The sequence below is a fragment of the Monodelphis domestica genome, chromosome 1, assembly GCF_027887165.1.
Source record: "Monodelphis domestica isolate mMonDom1 chromosome 1, mMonDom1.pri, whole genome shotgun sequence".
NCBI classification, from domain to species: Eukaryota; Metazoa; Chordata; class Mammalia; order Didelphimorphia; family Didelphidae; genus Monodelphis; species Monodelphis domestica.
The window spans coordinates 659,005,373-659,015,854 of record NC_077227.1 but is presented as its reverse complement, the minus strand read 5'-3'; the positions used below and the strand labels follow the sequence as shown (position 1 = coordinate 659,015,854).

Sequence of the window (10,482 nt, the reverse complement as noted above, 5' to 3'; positions counted from 1 at the left end):
GTGGTGGTGATTTTGTAGCATCACAGGTGTGAAGAGCACACATGTGGCCTAGCCACATATGTTCCCTCTCTATATGTTTCTTCATGCATATTCTCTGATCATATATGTTCCCTGAATGTACTTCTTGCACTGATTGGTAGTGTAATAACCAGTGGGTCCACAGAATATACAAAGAAGAAGAATACAAAACAGAATGTGAAAAATATAGTAAAGAGGTCTAGAAAAAGTACTGTGACTCCCACCAAAATGGATATAGAGTAAAGGTAGAAAGAAAGAACAGTGTTAAGGAAGCCAAGAGACATTATCAAAAAGTAGGAGGTAGCCGTTGGTTTCAGATGCTACAGAGAAAACAAAGATAAAAATTGAGGAAAGACTATTAGAGTTGGCAATTAAGTTACTAGCTGTGTGACTCTGGGCAAGTCACTTAATCCTGTCTGCCTCAGTTCCTCTGTAAAATGAGCTAGAGTGGGAAATGGCAAACCATTTCAGTATCTTTATTAAGAAAACCCCAAATGGGATCATGAAGAAGTAATAGTTAGATACAACTGGAAGGACTGAATAGCAGCAATTAAAAGGTCATTGGTGACCTTTGAAAAAGTAGTTTATTTTCAGCTGTGGGTTCAAAATCAAGATGAAAAGAGGTTGAGGTTTTCTTTTGGAGTTTGGAAGAGAAACTTAGTTTCCCTAATTGCAAAATGAGAACAATATTTCCTTTGCTTACTCTTATACTATTCTTATGAAGATAAAGGGGTAGTATAAGGAAAAGAACTAGGATTTTGAAATCACAAGGTATATACATAAATCTGGGCCCTATCACTGACCAGTTGTGACCTTAAGCACATTACTCTAGCTCTAAAATTCTGTGAAATTCAAATGAAAATTGATATGTATATGTACATACATATACACATATATTTTAATATAGCTTGTATATATGTATTTGTGCTTTGAAAGTTGTAAAGCACTACAATTGTAAAGTTAAAACCACCTCTCAACTTTATTATTTTTACCCAAGCATATTATCATTCTGAATATGTTTATTATATGTTTGAAAGTACCATCAAGTTGATACACTATGTTCAGTTGTTTCAGTCTTTTCTGACTCTCTAACCCCATTGGGGAATTTCTTGGCAAAGAATTATTAAACTATTAAAGTTATTTGCCATTTCCTTCTCCAAATTATTTTATAGATGAGGAAATGAGGCTAATATGACTAGATGACTTGACCAAGGTCACATACCTAGTAAATGTTGGGGACCAAATTTGGACTCGTCTTCCTGACTCTAGGCTTGGTACTCTATCATTTGTTGCTCCTAGTTCCCCCCTGAAAACTATGACTTTACTTAAAAGAATTTTCTTCTCTTACTACAAGGAATGAAATAATGATAATGCTTTAAAAAAATCAATGCTATTGGCTCACATTCAGTGGGATTCAGGCCTCTCTAAATATTTTACTATGGACAAGAACCGTCTATGAATTGAGGTTAATGGGAGGTCCATTCTCTGCCAAAGAATGCCATGGTCTCTTTTACATGACTGAATGGGATCAAATTGCCATCCTTTTAAGGGAAGATCAAGAGGGTACTTTGAAGTAACTGGTCATCTCTACAGATAGCCGACTCATGTGAATGATAGCCTGGGTGTCTTCCTTGACTCCTCACTTTCACTCACTCCACATAGCCAATCTTTTCCTAAATCTTGTTGTCTCTACCTTTATAAACATCTGCCCTATTCAATGTCTCTTCTAACCACTTACTCGGCCACTATACTCTTGCCCTCTTGTTTAGACTGCTTCAGAATCCTGCTAAGCCTCACACCTCTCCTTCACTCCAATCCATCTCTCACTTAGCTGCAAAGTGATTTCCCTAAAGCCTGCCATGTCTTCCTACTCAGTGTTCTCCATTAGCTTCTTCTTACTTCTAGGAAAAAACAAAATTTTTTGTTTGGCATTTAAAGCTCTTCATTAATCTGTCCCCTTTCTATCTTTCTGGTGTTCTAACAATTTTAATTTTACTCCTCCCTATGTAACCTACAGGGTGGCTCTCCTCGCCTCCTTGCTGTTCCTTTCACACAACACTATGTCTCCAGACTGTACTTTTTTTACCAGCTCTCCCCCATGTCCTGAGTACTCTTCTCTCCTGAAAGTTTTTCTCCTCATCTCTGCCTCTTTATTTCATTGGTTTTCTTCAAGGAAGAAAATAAATATTTATTAAGTGTCTACTATGTGTCAGGTATTGTGCTAAGTGCTTTACAAATATTTTAACTAATCCTCACAACAACCCAGGGTGGTATTATTATGATCCCCATTTTTATAGTTGAGGAAACTGAGACAAATGGGTTAAGTGACTTGTCTAGGATCACACAGCTCATAAGTACCTAAAACCAGATTTGAACTCATCTTCTTGATTCCAAGCCCAGTGATCTTGCTATTATGCCACCTTAAGGAATCTTCAAGACTCAGTTTATAATCTCATGTTCCTTAGGAGGTCTTTTTGATTTAGTTAGTATCTACCCATCTAAGATTGCCTTCTGTTTACTCTCTATAGATCTTATATTTACCTAGTCACTTACATTTCATTTCTCTACATGTGAATTTGAGTAGGAACTATTTTTGCTTTAGCTCTGTAAGCCCAGTTCTTAGTTAAGTGCCTGGTATATAATTCCTCATATACTAAAAAAAAATGTTATCTTACTGATTTGGAAATACTGTCCAATGATTAATATTGCAACCCATTTGTTCTTACACATCCTATGCAACTCTTTTCACTGTCCTCCCAAAAGTCTATCACAAAAGGTCCACCCAATGTGATAAAAGACTCTGTCTGTCTGTCTGTCTGTCTGTCTGCCTGCCTTTCTCTCTCTGCCTTTCTGTTTGTCTCTCTGTCTCTGTCTCTGTCTCTGTCTCTCTCTCCCTTTCTCTGTTTCTCTGTCTCTCCCTTTCTTTCTGTCTCTCTCTCTCCCTCCCTTTTCCTCTCTGTCTCTCTCTCCCTTTCTCTGTCTCTCTGTCTCTGTCTTTGTCTCTCAGAAAATAATAGAGGTTTCTGGCAATCCATTTGTCATCACCAGCTCTCTCCATGTACTCACCTATCTTTTCTTTTTGTCAGCTAGGTCTTTGATGACTTCCTGTATACTTGTTCTTCAGAGTTCCTTCTTGGCTATGTATGGCAGATTGCTCACACCCACCATGTACATTTTCATTGTACTCTGTATGCTGCCCGTCTTTAGATCTTCAAAGGCAGTGGTACTCTAGATTTTGCTGTCATTGAGCAACACTGGTAAAATGTTTATATTGAAAACCATTCCCCTTTGCTGTTATTGGAACTTTGGATCACCAAAGGTGCTTCACACTTTCCTGAAAGCAATCCAGTCTATTCTCTTTTTCAATTTTGGGCCTAGCCCATAGTCTGTCTATACTGTATGTCTCAGGTATTCTGTTGTACTAACTCTAGAGAGCACCCACATGTCAATACACTACTCAGATGCACATTTAAATGTTATCAGAAGGTAATTTTCATCCATTTCATCTTTCCTGTGTGGTGAGGCAGCCTATAATCCATTTACTGCATATAGATCTCTTCCAGAAGTCTCTGTATTGTGCTAGTGCTTGATGTAATCAATACAATATGATCTTCCCACAGGAGCATATGGAGGACCTCATCATCTGCATGGAATTCCCCTCCTTGACCTGAACTCTGCAGAACTGTCCCCTCACAACAGTAATTACTTTTGGTGAGTATATATCTCCTTATTTTATGACTTGTCTGATGGTTATTATCAGAGGACCATTGAATAGGGTAATTTCTGTTATATCTCCCCAGGAATTTTGAATGGTCTTGATATATGTATAGAAGATATCTTGCTGCAAAAGAGTCTATAAAGTGGCATTTTGTTCTATCTAGTTGAATGCTTTTTAAAAAATAGAATAATATGTACATACTGTAAATTTTTCAATCAGTGAAGACATGGTACATTGTTGAATATTGTTTGCAAAAGCCTGCTTATTCCATAGTAATGCCCTCATGGAAGATATCTTCAATTTATATATATAAATGAGTATCTTTAAATTTTGCATAAATGGAAGAATATATATATATACATATATATATATTGATAGCTACTGATGTTCTCTTGGTATATATATATATTTAGAGATTTTCCCCCATGTCTTTGGTATATTCTCTTTTAGATGTCTTATAAATCAGTCCTTCACTATCCTAATAATTGTATTTTCCTCCAGTACAGCACTCCTCAGTATATATTTCATTTTGTCTGAATTTCCTGTCTTTATTCTCTTTAATGCCATTTATACTTTCTCTGTAAGAACTTCAAAAATTCTGATATTAGGGTTCAGGTGTATTCTTTCCACTCTCTTTGATGGAGAAAATGGTGTGTTGCATTGATTTGTGTAAATCTTTTCCATTTTTCTTCTTTTTGTATTCCTTTCTGTTTTTTAACTTGAATTTCCTCAGGGATAACTTGGCTTAGTTGGACATCTTGCCAAGCTTTATTTATTAAGCCTTTTCTTTATTTTTACCCTCCATGGATTGATTCTCTCTTCTTTATGAAGCAAAACTACTCATAATTGTCCTTTTACATAAGATTTTATAAAGATCTGTTTATATTTTAACCTGGTATTTCCTTTAGCACCTATCTTTCTCCATTTAGCAAGAATTTTTTTTTCCCTCAGTAAGGTTCTTTCTGGAGTCTTTTTATCTTTTTTTTTTAGTAGTAATTAATTTATATCAGTTTAATGTCTGGATGAAATAATAGTTGATGGCATTTCTCCTGTTCATTTTTAATAGCTTGTTTAGATATTGTTCATCCCATGTTTTAAAAGGACTAGTGACATAGAGTGATGTCTTGACTTTTGTACGATTTGGATTTAAATGAAGCAAAGATGTGCAAAATCATCAGCCTTACTCTTTTTTCCAGAGTCACCAAAGTCCAGCGGCAAGACAAAAGTTAGGATGACTGGCAATGGCTCAAGATGCAGTGGATGATTTTGGCATTTTTGATGTTTGACCAAGCTTTAAGTATTCCACAGTGCCTGTTTCAGTCGCCTTCATGGCTGTTGGAACAAATTGTTCTTAACCTCCCATTCCACTGGAGGAAATCTTTACCATCTTGGGATAGACATCCTCTTAACTCATCAATGTGTTGATTACCTTCAATCTTGTTTATCCTGTCTGCCAAGATGACTTTACTGGGATGTGGCTGCTGGACATGCTACAACTTCTTGGAGTCACAGGTGAGAGTTGAGGGCCCGGGGACGACAAAAGGATAAGTAATCCTGAAAATGGCCGGGCAATCCCTGACACCAGAGGTGCTAGTACTTTCTAAATGCTCCATATACTTAGCTATATGGCACAGTGGATAGAATACCCAGTCTAGAGTCAGAGAGACCCAAGTTCAAAATCTGCTTTCAGACATTTACTAGCTGTGTGACTTTGAGCAAATCACTGAATCCTGTTTGCCTCAGTTTCCTCATCTGTAAAATGAACTGCTTATTCAGATGATTCATGTATACATTTTTATAATCATTCATTAGATCTTTTCCTCATTACTATTCTTTTTGCCTGTTTTTTTTAAATTCTTTGTTCTTACAAGTCAATAATCTAACTGAATATAGATGACTGACTCCAGGATAACTCTCACATTCCCAGTAAGTTTTTCACATGCATGAAAGTGTAGTCAGTTTCATTCTTAGTGACATTATGCTGTGCTCAGCATGTATTAATACCTAGAAGTTCTTCTTTTTGAAGAAAATGTTCATTATATTAGATCTCCCTAATTTCATTCTCTTGAACTATACTTTCCTATGTATTTCTCCTCATCCTTGCTTATTCCAACTTTTTATTGACTTAAGTATTAAAGTGCATCATTCCATTTGGAGAATCTTATCAAATGATGAATTTCTCTGCAAGATCATCTTCAGAAACCAATGTTGGTATAGAAAGCTGCAATTATTTTCATGGTGGTCTCTTTGTATATACTTATCATTAGTGCTGCAAGACATTATGACCAAATGTCCCATGAAATGATATTTCTTGGAGCTTTTGGGAATACAATAAAGTCTGCTGCACTAACTCCTTTCTTTGTCTCTCTAAGGAATATCCGTGAGCCATTCTTCTATTTAGCTACAATTTCCTTCTCTTTGCTGGTTTCATTTTTAGTAAGAATATCATGATTAATATGTTCAGCTTCTCTAGCAATATGTCCACTTATTATTCATTGAATGGAGATATTTCTTTTCGAGTAGTTACTTTAGTCAAATTAAAGTTTCTTGATGGAATAAAAACTTTATGATTCTTATCATCCTCTGCTCCCCTTTCTACTCTTCTGCCATTATCAATGTTAAAGCAGAATGGAGTTGGAGCAGTTAGGTGACTCAGACCTAGAGACAGGTGGTTCTGGGTTCACATCTGACCTCAGACACTTCCTAACTGTGTGATCCTGGGCAAGTCACTTAATGCCCACAGCCTAACCCTAACCATTCTTCTGTCTTGAAATGGATGCTTAGCATTAATTCCAAGACAAAGATCAGGAAATTTTATTTTAAAAGCAGAATGGGGCTCAATGGGACAAGAGGCCATTTAACATTTTTGCTTCCATGAATTGACATTATCCAAAAAAGCTTCATTAGTGAATGACACATAGTAAATGTTTAATAAATGTACACTGACTGATCTCATGCAAATGTGTGACTGGCTGATCCTATACAAGATGAATGTTGAGCCCTTTGGGAGATAGTCTGGGGAATATTTTGAATTTTCATGTCTTTAATAAGAAAACAAAATTTAACTCTTTGTACCTTCATTGCCTTTAATATCAAGATCATAGAAAGTAAAGTACAGATTTAACTTTTGCTTAAACTATAGATATTTCCTTCTAAAATGTCTTCTTCCCTTGTCATTTGAATAATTATTTCATTTTTCCACATATATAGAAAACTGCCTAAATGCTTAATTTATAAATTAATTTGGCACTTGATCAAGATGGGAATTAAGTAAAAGTAAAATAGTAGCAGTTTAATTTGGATGAGACAGAGATGATGCCCTTACTGGGCAGTAGTGGGTTAATATAAAGGCTAAGATCTTTCCTGTAACCATTGAGGTTTTGAAGCTTCTGAGGATATAGATTTATAATGGTACCTGGAGCCTCTGGAGATTGCTATGATATAGTGCCTTTTTTATATCTTATAGCATACTATTGATTTAAAAAGCCATATACACATTCCTAAGTATGTCTTCTACCAGTCTACATAGTGCTTGAAACACAATTTTTAGTGATTTATTCCTTTGGGTCGACATGCAGCTACTACTAAGTGATAACTTAATTTCTGATAATTACAAATGTAAAATCTTTGTCAAATAAACTATGAGTTGGAGGAGTCGAACCACATCAATATTGATATTCTTACTCTAAATTAAAAAAGATGACAAAATAAAGTTGCCGCTAAATATGATGGCTCACAAGTTCTGTTCTATAAAATAAATAAAAGAATTGGTGGAATTTCCTTTATGTTTGTCTAAAGTCAACAAGAAACAGTATTTCTTGGGACACTTAGACATCTCACCATGCAGGGTGCATAATGAACATAAAGCAGCCCACAGTGAAGATAATTTCTGTTTCTATAACAATATCGGCTGAAGAAGATGAAGAAATAGAGAAATTTTTGGAGTATTTGACAAGATCCTTTAAATCAAGTCATTATCTACTATGATAAATACTTGACTTCACTGTGAAGAAGGGCACAGGGAAGAAAGGTGAAAAATAAAAGAGAAAACTTGGTTTGGGGGTAAAACTTACCAAAAGGGGCAAATGCTTATAGATTACTTAAAATCTCATGTCTCTTATGAATATTTATTTCCAGAAAAAAGTTAGAAATTTCTAGATAAGATGAAAACAATTTATTAAGAAATAAAATTAACTATATTTTAATGGACAGGAAATAATGTGTTACTAATGTGGAAGTCATTTCCTAGGCAGCTCTGTGGCTGTAAGCAAATAATAGATGGAAAATCATAGACAACAGTCAAAATCAATATCAAATAAAAGGAAAGGCTAATGATAAGGAGATGCTGTTTATAATTATAGTGACTTCAACATCATCTCTTTAAACCAGATATTGACAATAATGAATTAGAAATGGATAAAAGAAAAAATATTGACCCAAATTATCCTTATTTTTTAGAGAAGTTTAACTAGTATAAAACAATCACCACAAGTAGATTAAAAAGAGTTAGAAACTGCCTCAACCTATAGACCCTTGATTTCTATGGTAAAGAGAAGGCAAAGGCAACACTATAATATGACCTCATTTACGACAATATTGCCCTAAAGCAATAAAAAGCAGCGAAACAGAAAAACAAACCAGTGGAAAGCTTGGCATGAGATTTCAGATAGATTATGCCAGGAGCATTTATAGATGAAACTAGGAATAGCACAATAAATAAAGCAAAATGAAATAGATTTGCTAGCATTTCTGTAGTGATTCATTTTCATCATGGGTAAGAGTGGAACCATTACATTTGGACTCTTAATAATTCAGTGCTACACAAAGAAGTAGAAATGGCATTTAATAAAATGAAGTTGGAAAAAAACAGTTGAATTTGAGGAAACAAAAGAAATCCATGTAGAGGAGGAGGATGCAAGGTTAAAGACAGAGCAATTTTGAAGTTATCTTCAAGAAGGAATGATTCTAAGGAATGGGGGATGGGATGAGGAAGAGCCACAGTCAAAATATTATGGTCCTCTCCAAAAAAAAAGTATCCAAGAAGATTTCAATAATTACTAATCCCGTATGCCTACTTTTTCATTTCTAGGGGAAAAAATTTAGAATGAACTAACATATCTGACACCATGAGAAAGCCCAGGTTTTCACAGATAATTTTCTAGAGCAGACCACATCTTCACAGTCATACTATTGATAAATGCTCTTTTAAATAATAGGAGGTAGAGCTTTAAAAAGGGTCTTCAAGATTATCATCAAATATAACCTCCTGGGGCAGCTGGGTGGTTCAGTGAATTGAGAATCAGGCCCAAAGACAGGAGGTCCTGGGTTCAAATCTGGCCTCAGACACTTCCTTGCTGTGTGACTCTGTCACTTAATCCCCATTGCCTAGCCCTTACTGATCTTCTGCCTTAGAATATACATAGTATTGATTCTAATATGGAAGGTAAGGGTTAAAAAACATCCACTCTCCTCCTTCATCTCTTACCCTAATATATGATTAGTTCACAAACACATTTACTAAAATGGCATAACAAAAAGAAATAGTAACATTACTAAACATTTCCCTCATAAATTTAGGGCATTCTCTTTCACACATATACCCAGTATCAGTGGGTAGAGTACATATACACATTGAAATCATAAGCCCATACACAGGGAAGTCATATGTAAGGCCAGTGAATAAATAGGGAGGGTCTCTATGTGTAAGCAAAGAAAACTCACCTCAAATGCTGTTTAAGGTCAATTCACTTCCTTTCTCTGGACCTCATTTTCCTTATCTGTAAAACAGTGTGGTGAAAAATGTAAAGAAAGCAGAGGAAATGTGAAGAAAAAAAAGGTCTTTAATAGGAAAAAAAATGCCTCAGCTCTGGCAAGCTCCTGCTTTCCTGCCAAACCCCAGAACCAAAAGCTGAACCAAAATCTCCTCCCATTGTGGGATTTGTCCATTTATAGACCAGTCACACACCAGGATGTAAAAAAGAATGGAACCCTGGGGAGAGCAGGGAATGCTGGGGGAATCCCCCTGTACACAGTGTTTCAAAACACACATTTCTCCCTGGGATCCATTGTGTGCAAACACAACCAAACTTATAACTTCAACTAAAGATATATACAATACAGCAGTTTCCAAGGGAAAATTACAACAATTTGGGGACAAAAGGAAACAAAAGAGAAAAAGAACAAAACCAATTAGGGGGCAGTCCCCTTTGGTATAACAGTGTACAAAATAAATGCATTCAACCTCCCAAATTAAATTCAGCACATCCAAACGTTCATTCAGGATCTTCTGGAGAAGTATGTTGTCTCTGCAAGTCTTTATGACATCTTCTGCAAGCAGTTTACTTTCTGGATTCTGGGAGGTAGCAAGTTTCTTACTCTAAAATTACTTTCAAAAGAACTTAAACTTTGCATTATAATATAATAATACATTCCCCCCCAAGGACGATATTAACAAACACATGAATCATACAGGGACACATGGCCAAAGTATGAGGTATATAAATCATAGCCAAAAAAAATAAAAAACATCACAAAAGTCATATAAAAGAAAATAAAGTAACTACTGGATGAAATATAAAATAACTAAGACTCATATGTAAAAAATTCTAAGTCAGGAAAAATAGAATTTTAGCAGGTCCTTGAATAAGGGCCCAATCAAAGTGACTTATGTCTGATAAGCCTGTAATAGCAATCATGCACATACTCACTCAGCAGCCAGGAATACAGTAAATTGATACAGTATGAAA

General features: G+C 35.5%; 1 long non-coding RNA gene across 2 annotated transcripts in view; it reads left to right on the top strand.

The window, feature by feature from the left end:
* The window catches only part of LOC103101354 (uncharacterized), a 43,447-nt gene that overhangs the window by 15,805 nt on the left and 17,160 nt on the right, over positions 1-10,482 (top strand). For both annotated transcript variants that reach the window (XR_001622380.2, XR_459285.2), the window contains 2 exons: positions 3,639-3,729; positions 4,933-5,248. This is a non-coding gene — a long non-coding RNA (uncharacterized LOC103101354). The remainder of the gene's footprint in view (positions 1-3,638; positions 3,730-4,932; positions 5,249-10,482) is intronic.